The sequence below is a fragment of the Hordeum vulgare genome, chromosome 4H (assembly GCF_904849725.1).
Source record: "Hordeum vulgare subsp. vulgare chromosome 4H, MorexV3_pseudomolecules_assembly, whole genome shotgun sequence".
NCBI classification, from domain to species: domain Eukaryota; kingdom Viridiplantae; phylum Streptophyta; class Magnoliopsida; order Poales; family Poaceae; genus Hordeum; species Hordeum vulgare.
Window position 1 is genome coordinate 479,935,053 of NC_058521.1, and position 12,482 is coordinate 479,947,534.

Here is a 12,482-nt window from a genome sequence, read left to right on the forward strand (position 1 = left end):
TTCTCTCTCTTGGATCTTCAATACAAAGTTCTCCATGATCTTCATGGAGATCTATCTGATGTAATCTTCTTTGCGGTGTGTTTGTCGAGATCTGATGAATTGTGGATTTATGATCAGATTATCTATGAATCTTACTTGAGTTTCTTATGATCTCTTATATGCATGATTTCATATCCTTGTAATTCTCTTCGAGTTGTGGGTTTTGTTTGGCCAACTTGATCTATGATTCTTGCAATGGGAGAAGTGCTTGGTTTTGGATTCATACCGTGCGGTGACCTCACCCAGTGACAGAAGGGGTAGCGAGGCACGCATCGTGTTGTTGCCATCAAGGGTAAAAAGATGGGGTTTTCATCATTGTTTGAGTTTATCCCTCTACATCATGTCATCTTGCTTAAAGTGTTACTCTGTTTGTCATGAACTCAATACACTAGATGCATGCTCGATAGCAGTTGATGTGTGGAGTAATAGTAGTAGATGCAGAAAGTATCGGTCTACTTGTCTCGGACGTGATGCCTATATGTATGATCATTGCCTTAGATATCGTCATGACTTTGCGAGTTTCTATCAATTGCACGACGATAATTTGTTCACCCACCGTAATATTTTCTATTTTGAGAGAAGCTTCTAGTGAACACTATGGCCCCCGGGTCTACTTCACACCACATTTTCAGCCTTACAATTTTACTTCGTTGCACTTTCCGCCTTCAGATCTCACTTTGCAATCAATCTTGAAGGGATTGACAACCCCTTTATAGCGTTGGGTGCAAGCTCTTTTGTGTCTGCGCATGTACTCTGGACTTGACGCGATTCTCGTACTGGATTGATACCTTGGTTCTCAAACTGAGGGAAATACTTACTGCTCCTGTGCTGCATCGCCCTTTCCTCTTCAAGGGAAAAACCAACACAAGCTCAAGAGACGACAGAAGGATTTCTGTCGCCGTAGCAGAAGAATTTCCAGCGCCGTTGCCGGGGAGGATCAAGTCAAGAACTCATCCAAGTAAGTGTCTCAAACTCATGTCTTGCATTTACTTTTTTGCCTCTCGTTCTCCTCTCCCCCACTTCTGAAAAACAAAAATTTACAAAAATATTTGCCCTTTTCTTCTTTTGCCTTTTTCGTTTGCCCTTTTCTTCGTTTGCCTTTTACGTTCGCCTTTTTCTTTCGCTTGCTTTCTGTTCGCTTGTGTTGCCATGTGCCTTCAATATGCTTGCATCTTCGCTTGCTGAAAATCTATTGATATGGATCCTCATCCACTTGCTAATCTCTTTAAGAGATCCAATTATGTTGATCCAATTGCTAGTGAGTTGAGTGCACTTGACTTTCTCTATGGAGTTTTGCTTCAGATGCGTGAATCTGAAAATCGTGATGAAGAAATTTATGAAGTGATTCACGAGGGCTCCTTGAATGAAAAGCATGATTGCAATGGTTTCACTATAAATCCTATTAGTGTCAATCATGCTAAAAATATGCAAACCCTAAGCTTGGGGATGCTAGTTTTGCTATGTCCACTACTGGTTGCAATGATCATGATTGGGGTGATGATTTTTCTTATGATCTTGAAAATTTGTTTAAGCCTGATGATGAATATGATATTTGCAATATTATTGAAAGTGGGTTTGGAGAAGTCATGACTTTAGTTGATGATAATCCCACTATTTTTGAAGAGCGTCAACTTTGCATGCATGTGGATCATGAAAAGAATATCCTTTGTGATAGCTATATTGTTGAATTTGATTATGATCCCACATGTAATTGCTATGAGAGAGGAAAATATTATGGTAGAAACTTTCATGTTACCAAATTACCTCTCGTTATGTTGAGATTGCTATTGTCTCTTTCTTCTTCCTTGCATTTGGTAACTATTGGTTGTCTTGCCAATTTGTTTTCCTATAAAACGCCAATGCATAGGAAGTATGTTAGACTTAGATGTGATTTTCACATGCTTTATGATGCTCTCGTTGTGCTTTGATTCTTGTCTTTTGTGTGAGCATCATTGAATTATCAATGCCTAGCTAAGGGCGTTAAACAATATCGCTTGTTGGGAGGCAACCCAATGAATTTATCTTTTTCTTTATGTTTTGTTGCATCCACGCCATCATAATTCTGTTATGATAGTTTATTTTGTGTTTCTTTTTGTGTTTGAACCAAGCAAAACCTTTATGACTAGTCTTGGTGATGGTTGTTTGATCCTGCTGGAAAAAGACAGAAACTTTCCGCTCACGAGATTATTTTTCATTTTTATTTAGAAAGAGAGTTTGAGTTTATTCTTTTTGCTGTTGTTTGACATGCCTTTTGCCTAGGCAGTCGTAATTTTTCAGAATTTTTAAGGTACCAGAAGTATACGAAGTATACAGATTGCTACAGACTGGTCTGTTTTTGACGGATTCTGTTTTTGTTGAGTTGGTTGCTTGTTTTGATGAAACTACGGATAGTATCGGGGGGTACTAGCCATGGAAAAGTGAGAATACAGTAACCTAACACCAATATAAATAGAAATCAAGATTGCTACAGTACCTAAAGAGGTGGTAGTTTGTTTTCTTGTGCTAATGATATCACAAGTTTCTGTTTAAGTTTTGTGTTGTGAAGTTTTCAAGTTTTGGGTGATGTTCTCATGGACAAAGGGATAAATAGTGGAAAGAGCTCAAGCTTGGGGATGACCAAGGAATCCCAAGCCAAATTCAAGGACACCAAAAAGCCTAAGCTTGGGGATGCCCCGGGAAGGCATCCCCTCCTTCGTCTTCAATCCATCGGTAACATTACTTGGAGCTATATTTTTATTCACCACATGATATGTGTTTTGCTTGGAGCGTCTTGTATCGTAGGAGTCATTTCTTTTTGTTGTGTCACAATCATCCTTGCTGCACACCTTTTGAGAGAGACATGCACTCATCGTGAATTTGCTAGAATGCTCATCGTGCTTCACTTATATTTTTTGAGCTAGATAATTTTGCTCTATGTGCTTCACTTAGATCTTTTAGAGCACAGCGGTGCGTGACTTGGTAGTTGGTTTGTGCTATGAAAGTAGTCCGAAAGGTGATAGGTACCCAAAGAGGATACACAAACTTCCATCTTCATGTGCATTGAGTAGAAAGAGAAGTCGGATTCCTCTCAATTAGTTTTGAGACGTGGATTTGGTAATATTAAAAGTTATGTTAGTAGGGTGTTTTGAAACTTGTGTTGAAGTTTGTGATTCCCGTAACATGCACATATGGTGAACCGCTATGTTAGGAAGTCGGAGCATAATTGGTCTATTGATTGTCATCCTTTGTGTTGCGGGCGGGATCACGCGATGGTTTACACCTACCAACCCTTCCCCTAGGAGTATGCATTTAGCACTTTGTTTCGATTACTAATAAAAACTTTCGCAACAAGTATGTGAGTTCTTCATGACTAATGTGAGTCCATGGTATAGATGCACTTTCACCTTCCACCATTGCTATCCTCTCTAGTGCCGCGCAATTTTCGCCGGTACACAAACCCACCATATGCCTTCCTCAAAACAGCCACAATACCTACCTACTATGGCATTTTCATAGGCATTCCGATATATATTGCCATGCAACTCCCACCGTTCCGTCTCATGACTTGTGCCGTCACTCTCATGTTGCCATTGCATGATCGTAAGATAGCTAGTGAGATGTTTCAACGTCATACGCCAAGCCAGATCGTTGCACATCCCGGTACACTGCCGGAGGCATTTCCTATAGAGTCATCATCGTTCTAAGCTTTGAGCTGTGAGTAAATATAAGTGTGATGATCATCATTATTAGAGCATTGTCCCATGTGAGGAAATAAAAAAAGAGGCCAAAGAGCCCAAATAAAAAAAAGAGGAGAGAAAAAAGAGAGGCCAAAGAGCCCAAATAAAAAAAGAGAAAAAGAGAGAATGGGACAATGCTACTATCTTCTTCCACACTTGTGCTTCATAATAGCACCATGTTCTTCATGATTGAGAGCTTCTTGCTTTGTCACCACCATATACTAGTGGGAATCTTTATTATATAACTTGGCTTGTATATTCCAAGGATGGGCTTCCTCAAATTGCCATAGGTCTTCGTGAGCAAGCAAGTTGGATGCACACACACTAGTTCTCCTTTTGAGCTTTCACATACTTATAGCTCTAGTGCATCCTTTGTATGGCAATCCCTACTCATTCACATTGATATCTATTAATGGGCATCTCCATAGCCCTTTGATACGCCGAGTCAATGTGACAATCTCCTCCTTTTTGTCTCACAGCCACCACCACACTCTATTCCACCTATAGTGTTATATCCATGGCCCACGCTCATGTATTGCGTGATAGTTGTAAAAGGTTTGAGAAAGTAAGAGTGCAAAAAAAATTACTTGGTCAATACCAGGGTTGTGCATGATTTAAATTAGTTGTGTGAGGATGATGGAGCATAGCCAGACTATATGATTTTGTAGGGATAACTTTCTTTGGCATTGTTATTTCGAAAGTTCATGATTACCTTGCTAGTTTGCTTGAAGTATTATTGTTTTCATGTCAATAGCAAACTATTGCTTTGAATCTTCCGGATCTGAACATTCACGTCACATGAAAGAAGTTACAAAGGACAACTATGCTAGGTAGCATTCCACATCAAAAATTTAGTCTTTATCACTTCCCTACTCAAGGACGAGCAGGAGTTAAGCTTGGGGATGCTTGATACGTCTCCAACGTATCTATAATTTTTTATAGTTCCATGCTATTATCTTGTCAAACTTTGGATGTTTTGTATGCCTTTTATATCTTTTTTGGGACTAACTTATTAACTCAGTGCCAAGTGTCAGTTCCTGTTTTTTCCGTGTTTTTGACCCTTTTCATAGGAGGATTTTAAACGGTGTCCAAACGGAATAAAACTTCCGAAAAGATTTTTTCCGGAACAGAAGATACACGCGAGACTTGAGAACAAAGGCAAGGGCCAGCAGGGGACCCCACAAGCCCCCTAGGCGCGACCAGGGGGCCCGCGCCTAGCAGGCTTGTGGGTCTCCTGTGGCACGTCTGCTCTACCTCTTCCGCCTATAAATTCAGAAAAATTCCAAAACTGCGCGAGAGATCCACGAAAATACTTTTCCGCCGCCGCAAGCTTCTGTCTCCGCAAGATCCCATCTGGGGCATGTTCTGGTGCCCTGTCGGAGGGGGGATTCAGATACGGAGGGCTTATTCATCAACACCATGACCTCTCCGATGATGCATGAGTAGTTCACCATAGACCTTCGGGTCCATAGCTAGTAGCTAGATAGCTTCTTTTCTCTCTTGGATCTTCAATACAAAGTTCTCCATGATCTTCATGGAGATCTATCCGATGTAATCTTCTTTGCGGTGTGTTTGTCGAGATCAGATGAATTGTGGATTTATGATTAGATTATCTATGAATCTTATTTGAGTTTCTTCTGATCCCTTATATGCATGATTTCATATCCTTGTAATTCTCTTCGAGTTGTGGGTTTTGTTTGGCCAACTTGATCTATGATTCTTGCAATGGGAGAAGTGCTTGGTTTTGGGTTCATACCGTGCGGTGACCTCACCCAGTGACAGAAGGGGTAGCGAGGCACGCATCATGTTGTTGCCATCAAGGGTAAAAAGATGGGGTTTTCATCATTGGTTTGAGTTTATCCCTCTACATCATGTCATCTTGATTAAAGTGTTACTCTGTTTGTCATTAACTCAATACACTAGATGCATGCTCGATAGCGGTCGATGTGTGGAGTAATAGTAGTAGATGCAGAAAGTATCGGTCTACTTGTCTCGGACGTGATGCCTATATGTATGATCATTACCTTAGATATCGTCATGACTTTGCGTGGTTCTATCAATTGCTCGACAGAAATTTGTTCACCCGCCGTAATATTTGCTATTTTGAGAAAAGCCTCTAGTGAACACTATGGCCCCGGGGTCTACTTCACACCATATTTTGAGCCTTACAATTTTACTTCGTTGCACTTTCCGCCTTCAGATCTCACTTTGCAATCAATCTTGAAGGGATTGACAACCCCTTTATAGCGTTGGGTGCAAGCTCTTTTGTGTTTGCGCAGGTACTCTGGACTTGACGCGATTCTCCTACTGGATTGATACCTTGGTTCTCAAACTGAGGGAAATACTTACTACTCGTGTGTTGCATCGCCCTTTCCTCTTCAAGGGAAAAACCAACGCAAGCTCAAGAGACGACAGAAGGATTTCTGTCGTCGTAGCAGTGATCTCGTCGACCTGCGAGGTCCGATAGGAACTTGATCCGAAGTTTCATGATCATCATTATTAACTTCTTCCTCAACCGGCGTCACTTCGACAGAGATTTCCCCTTGCCCTGCGTCACCATTTAGAGGGATTAGAAGTTCGATCACCTCATCAAGTTCTATGTTCCTCCCACTCAATTCTTTCGAGAGAAACTCCTTCTCAAGAAAAGCTCCATTCTTAGCAACAAACACTTTGCCCTCGGATTTGAGATAGAAGGTGTACCCAACTGTCTCCTTTGGGTAACCTATGAAGACGCACTTTTCCGCTTTGGGTTCCAGCTTTTCACGCTGAAGCTTTTTGACATAAGCATCACATTCCCAAACTTTAAGAAACGACAACTTTGGTCTTTTGCCATACCACAGCTCGTATGGTGTCGTCTCGACAGATTTTGATGTTGCCCTATTTAAAGTGAATGCAGTTGTCTCTAATGCATAACCCGAAAACGATTACGGCAAATCGGTAAGAGACATCATAGATCGCACCATTTCTAACAAAGTACGATTACGACGTTCGGACACACCATTACGCTGTGGTGTTCCAGGCGGTGTCAATTGTGAAACAATTCCACATTGTCTTAAGTGAGCACCAAAGTCGAAACTCAGATACTCACCCCCACGATCAGAACGTAGGAACTTGATCATCTTGTTACGATGATTTTCAACTTCACTCTGAAATTGCTTGAACTTCTCAAATGTTTCAGACTTGTGCTTCATCAAGTAGATATATCCATACCTACTCAAATGTCAGTGAAGGTGAGAAAATAACGATATCCGCCACGCGCCTCCACACTCATTGGACCGCACACATTGGTATGTATGATCTCCAACAAGTCACTTGCATGCTCCATTTTCCGGAGAACGGAGTCTTAGTCATCTTGCCCATGAGGCATGGTTCGCACGTGCCAAGTGATTCAAAATCAAGTGACTCCAAAAGTCCATCGGAATGGAGTTTCTTCGTGCGCTTTACACCAATATGACCTAAGCGGCAGTGCCACAAAAACATGGCGCTATCATTGTTAACTCTACATCTTTTGGTCTCAGTGTTATGTATATGTGTATCATCGCTATCAAGATTCAATATGAACAATCCTCTCACATTGGGTGCAGGACCATAAAAGATATTACTCATAGAAATAGAACAACCATTATTCTCTGACTTAAACGAGTAACCGTCTCGCAATAAACAAGATCCAGATATAATGTTCATGCTTAACGCAGGCATCAAATAACAATTATTTAAGTTAATAACTAATCCTGATCGTAACTAAAGTGAGACTGTGCCGACGACGATTGCATCAACCTTGGAACCATTTCCCACGCGCATCGTCACTTCATCCTTCGTTTATTCCGCAGTTCCTGCTTCGAGTTGCAAATATGAGCAACAGAACCGGTATCGAATACCCAGGCACTACTACGAGAGTTGGTTAAGTACACATCAATAACATGTATATCAAATATACCTGATTTTTCCTTGGCCGCCCTCTTATCAGCCAAATACTTGGGGCGGTTGCGCTTCCAGTGACTCAGTCCCTTGCAATAATAACACTCTGTTTCAGGCTTAGGTCCAGCCTTGGGTTTCTTCGCCGGATTGGCAATAGGCTTGCCGCTCTTCTTGGAGTTACCCTTCTTGCCTTTGTCGTTTCTCTTGAAACCGGTGGTCTTATTGACCATCAACACTTGATGCTCTTTCCGGAGTTCTGACTCTGCGACTTTCAGCATCGTGGATAACTCGCCGTGTGACTTGTTCATCCCTTGCATATTATAGTTCAACACAAAGCTCTTATAGCTAGGTGGCAATGATTGAAGAATTCTGTCAGTGATAGCCTCTTGCGGGAGTTCAATACCCAGCTCAGCTAGACGGTTTGAGTACCCAGACATTTTGAGCACATGTTCACTGACAAACGAATTATCCTCCATCTTGCAGGCATAGAATTTATCGGAGGTCTCATACCTCTCGATCCGGGCGTTCTTCTGAAAGATAAACTTCAACTCCTGGAACATCTCATATGCTCCATGACGCTCAAAGCAACGTTGAAGTCCCGGCTCTAAGCCATACAAGACTGCACATTGAACTACTGAGTAGCCCTCCTTACGTGTTAACCAGGCGTTCAAAACATCTTGGCTAGACGTAGCGGGTGGTTCATCTCCTAGCGCAACATTAAGGACATAATCCTTCTTCCCAGCTTGCAGGAGCAGCTTTAGATTACGAGACCAGTCTACAAAGTTGCTTCCATCATCTTTCAACTTAGCTTTCTCTAGGAACGTATTAAAATTCAGGGTTGCTATTGCGTGAGCCATTGATCCACAACACAAATATTGCAAAGTGTACTTACACTATGTTTAAGATAATTAGAGTTTAACTAATCAAATTACTGATAAACTCCCACTCAAAAAGTACATCTCTCTAGTCATTTGAGTGGTACATGATCCAAATTCACTAACTCAAGTCCGATCATCATGTGAGTTGAGAATTTTTTTCAGTGGTAAGCATCTCTATGCTAATCATATCAACTATATGATTCATGCTCGACCTTTCGGTCTCATGTGTCCCGAGGCCATGTCTGCACATGCTAGGCTCGTCAAGTTTAACCCGAGTGTTCCGCGTGTGCAACTGTTTTGCACCCGTTGTATGTGAACGTTGAGTCTATCACACCCGATCATCACGTGATGTCTCGAAACGACGAACTATTGCAACGGTGCACAGTCAGGGAGAACACAATTTCATCTTGAAATTTTAAGTGAGATATCACCTTATAATGCTACAGTCGTTCTAAGCAAAATAAAGTGCATAAAAGGATTAACATCACATGCAATTCATAAGTGACATGATATGGCCATCATCTTGTGCTTCTTGATCTCCATCACCAAAGCACCAGCATGATCTTCTTGTCACCGGCGCCACACCATGATCTCCATCATCATGCCGCCATCGGGGTTGTCGTGCTATCTATGCTATTACTACTAAAACTACGACCTAGCAATATAGTAAGCGCATCTGCAAACACAAATGTTAGTTTAAAGATAACCCTATGGCTCCTGCCGGTTGTCGTAGCATCGACGTGCAAGTCGATATTAACTATTACAACATGATCATCTCATACATCTAATATATCACATCACGTCATTGGCCATATCATATCACAAGCATACCCTGCAAAAACAAGCTAGACGTCCTCTAATTTGTTGTTGCATGTTTTACGTGGCTGCTATGGGTATCTAGTATGATCGCATCTTACTTACGCAAAAACCACAACGGAGATGTGCAAATTGCTATTTAACCTCTCTCCAAGGACCGCCTTGGTCAAAACCAATTCAACTAAAGTTTAAGAAACCGACACCCGCCAGTCATTTTTATGCAACGAGTTGCATGTCAGTCGATGAAACCAGTCTCTCGCAAGCATACGAGTAATGTCGGTCCGGGCCGCTTCAATCCAACAATACCACCGAATCGAGAAAATACTAAGGAGGGCAGCAAATTGAACATCAACGTCCACAAAACCTTTTGTGTTCTCCTCGAGATTACATCTACGCATGAACCTAGCTCATGATGCCACTATTGGGGAACGCTGCATGGGAAACAAAAAAATTCCTACGCACACGAAGACCTATCATGGTGATGTTCATCTACGAGAGGAGATTAGATCTACGTACCCTTGTAGATTGCTAAGCGGGAAGCGTTAAGAAACGAGTTTGATGTAGTGGTACAACTTCGTGATTCAAATCACCGTCGTCCCACGGTCCGTCCCACGATCCGTTCCGATCTAGCGCCGAATAGACGACACCTCCGCGTTCAGCACACGTACAACTCGATGACGATCTTGGCCTTCTTGATCCAGCAAGAGAGACGGAGAAGTAGATAAGTTCTCCGGCAGCGTGACGTCGCTCCGGTGGTGGTGATGATCTACTCGTGCAGGGCTCCGCCCGAGCTCTGCAAAAATCCGTTCTAGAGGTAAAACTACGTGGTATAGGTTTGAGTTGCACGTGGCAAAGTTGTGTCTCAAAAACCCTAAAACCACCAGTATATATAGGAGGAGGGGAGGGGCTAGCCTTGGGGCTCAAGGACCCCAAGTGTGCGCCTGCCGAAGGGAGAGGAGGACTCCTTCTCCAATTCGGTTTGGGGAAGGAGGAGTCCTCCTCTTCCTTCCCACCTCCCTCTTTCCTTTTTTTTCTTTCCTTTGGTTTTTTCACTTGTGGCGCCATAGCCCTATTGGGCTGGCTCCACCAGCCCACTAAGGGCTGGTGCGCCACCCTAGGGTTACTAGGCTCACTCCTGGGTGGGTGGGCCCCTCCCGGTGAACACCCGGAACCCATTCGTCACTCCCGGAAATGGCCAAAACTTTCTGGTGACCAAATGAAACCATCCTATATATCAATCTTCGTTTCCGGACCATTCCAGAAACCCTCATGACGTCCATGATCTCATCCGGGACTCCGAACAACATTCGGGAACCACACATATAACTCAACTATACTAAAACATCATCGAACCTTAAGTGTGCAGACCCTGCGGGTTCGAGAACTATGTAGACATGACCTGAGACACTCCTCGGTCAATATCCAATAGCGGGACCTGGATGCCCATATTGGATCCTACATATTCTCCGAAGATCTTATCGGTTGAACCTCGGTGCCAAGGATTCATATATAATCCTGTATGTCATTCCCTTTGTCCTTCGGTATGTTACTTGCCCGAGATTCGATCGTCGGTATCCGCATACCTATTTCAATCTCGTTACTGGCAAGTCTCTTTACTCGTTCCATAATACAAGGTTCCGTGACTTACACTTAGTCACATTGCTTGCAAGGCTTGTTTGTGATGTTGTATTACCAAGTGGGCCCCGAGATACCTCTTTGTCGCAGGAGTGACAAATCCCAGTCTTGATCCATACTAACTCAATGGACACCTTCGGAGATACGTGTAGAGCACCTTTATAGTCACCCCAGTTACGTTGCGACGTTAGATACACACAAGGTATTCCTCCGGTGCTAGTGAGTTATATGATCTCATGGTCATAGGAATAAATACTTGACACACAGAAAACAATAGCAACAAAATGACACGACCACATGCTACGTTCATAATTTGGGTCTAGTCCATCACATGATTCTCCTAATGATGTGATCCAGTTATCAAGTGACAAAACTTGCATATAGTCAGAAAACCTTCACTATCCTTGATCAACCGGCTAGCCAACTAGAGGCTTGCTAGGGACATTGTTTTGTCTATGTATCCACACATGTATCTATGTTTTCATTCAATACAATTATAGCATGGATAATAAACGATTATCTTGAAACAAGAAATATAATAATAACTATTTTATCATTGACTCTAGGGCATATTTCCAACATAACTCTCAATCCCTCCAATGATTCTTGCTAGTTCTCGAGGGAAAAGAGAGAGGAGATCTAGATCCACATTTCCATCAATCACTTTCTCCTCTATGTGAGGGGAACCCCTTGGGTCTAGATCTTGGAGTTCTTCGTGTTCTTCTTCGTTCTGCCTCTCATTTTCTTCCATAGCATTAGTTGTTGTGGATGGATTTGGGAGAGAAGGACTTGGACACTCTGTGTGCCCTTGCCATTGCATTTGGTGCATAGGTTTGAGTTCTCCACGATGATACGTGGAAGTGAAGTTTGAGAATCTCATTACTCTTGGGTGCTTGGTACCGTAATACTTGTTCTTCTTGGGGTGCTTTGGCATCCTAGAAGCTTGGTGGTGCCTTGGAGCTCAATCATTGTGGTGTAAAGCTCCGGACAAGCGTCGGGGGTCTCCAATTAGGTTGTGAAGATTGCCCCAAGCATTTGTGGTTACCTCGAAGCCATATTTCATTGTGATGGAGCTTCGTGGTGTTGTTGGGATCCTCTAATTAAGTTGTGGAGATTGCTCCAACCTTGTGTTGTAAAGGTTCGGTGACCGCCCTCAAGGGTCCATTAGTGGATTCACGACATCTCGCATTGTGCGAGGGCGTGAGGAGATTATGGTGGCCTTAGTGGCATCTTGGGGAGCATCGTGCCCCCACACTGCTCCAAACGAAGATTAGCATCCGCAAGGGTGTGAACTTCGGGATACATCGTCGTCTCCACATGCCTCGGTTATCTCTTACCCGAGCCCTTTACTTATGCACTTTACTTTGTGATTGCCATATTCTTTCTTGTAATATATCTTGCTATAACTTAGTTTTTTTATCTTGCTTAGCATAAGTTGTTGGTGCACATAAGTGAGCCTAGTTGTTTTAGGTTTTGTGAT